This window comes from Antrostomus carolinensis, unplaced genomic scaffold (genome assembly GCF_000700745.2).
Source record: "Antrostomus carolinensis isolate BGI_N321 unplaced genomic scaffold, ASM70074v2 scaffold13867, whole genome shotgun sequence".
In the NCBI taxonomy this organism is placed as follows: Eukaryota; Metazoa; Chordata; class Aves; order Caprimulgiformes; family Caprimulgidae; genus Antrostomus; species Antrostomus carolinensis.
Genome location: NW_010328126.1, coordinates 1 through 875, shown reverse-complemented (window position 1 = coordinate 875; position 875 = coordinate 1).

The window sequence follows — 875 nt, the reverse complement described above, 5'->3', positions numbered from 1 at the left end:
ATGCGGGGCAGAGGATGCTGGGCCTCGTGCTCTCCTCTCAGCCCCCATCCAGCTCCGAGGCCGTGGTCCTCCTCACACTTACCCAGGACTGGGCTGGTTCCCAGCAGGCTGACCCTCAGCAGGAGTATGTCCGAACCGTGGAGGTCTCCAGCCTTGGCGACCCAGAGGCACCAACTGGAAGTGAGTCAAAGAGCAGATAAGCAATTAGTGACAGCTCCAATTAGCCCTCGGCTTCCCACCGAAAAATTTGTCAGGCAACATCTGTGCACTGAAGCCACACGGAGATGAGGGTCAAAGGAAGAGGCATGTTTGGTCAGCTCTGATACTTCCAATGCTCCAGGGTGTTTGGAACGCTGCCACTTGCCATCCCTACTCCCGGGCAGAGAGCACCCTGCTACCCGTGTCTGGGTGCTGTCAGACCCGGGGATTTTGTCCCCAGTTCCATTGTCCTCAGCCAAGTGAGAACTGCAGCTTCCAGAGATGGGGTGGAAAAGGTTGAACAGAAGTTTGACCCAAACTGCTGGATGGTGAGCTTGAGCAAATTTGAGCAAATTTGAGCAAATCTGGAAGGTGAAAGCAGAACTTTCTAATTCTCATTCACACATTCATTTCTGAGCCTGCTGAAGCTAGCTCTGCACCACTGGGGAGGTGATGGGGGGCTTGGGACAGTGGGACCAGAGTGTCTGATCCAGGGGACAAACTGGGGTGACCTGACTCGAGCTTGTACGTCCCTACAGATTTGGAAGGGACTGAGATAACTTTTAGGAAGGAGTTGTGTGGTGGTGGGGTAGAGCCTGGGACATGTGTGTCAGCTGAAGCACATGACAGCCAGCAGCACGGGCAGTGAGCGTGTCAAAGGTCACAGAATCCCAGAA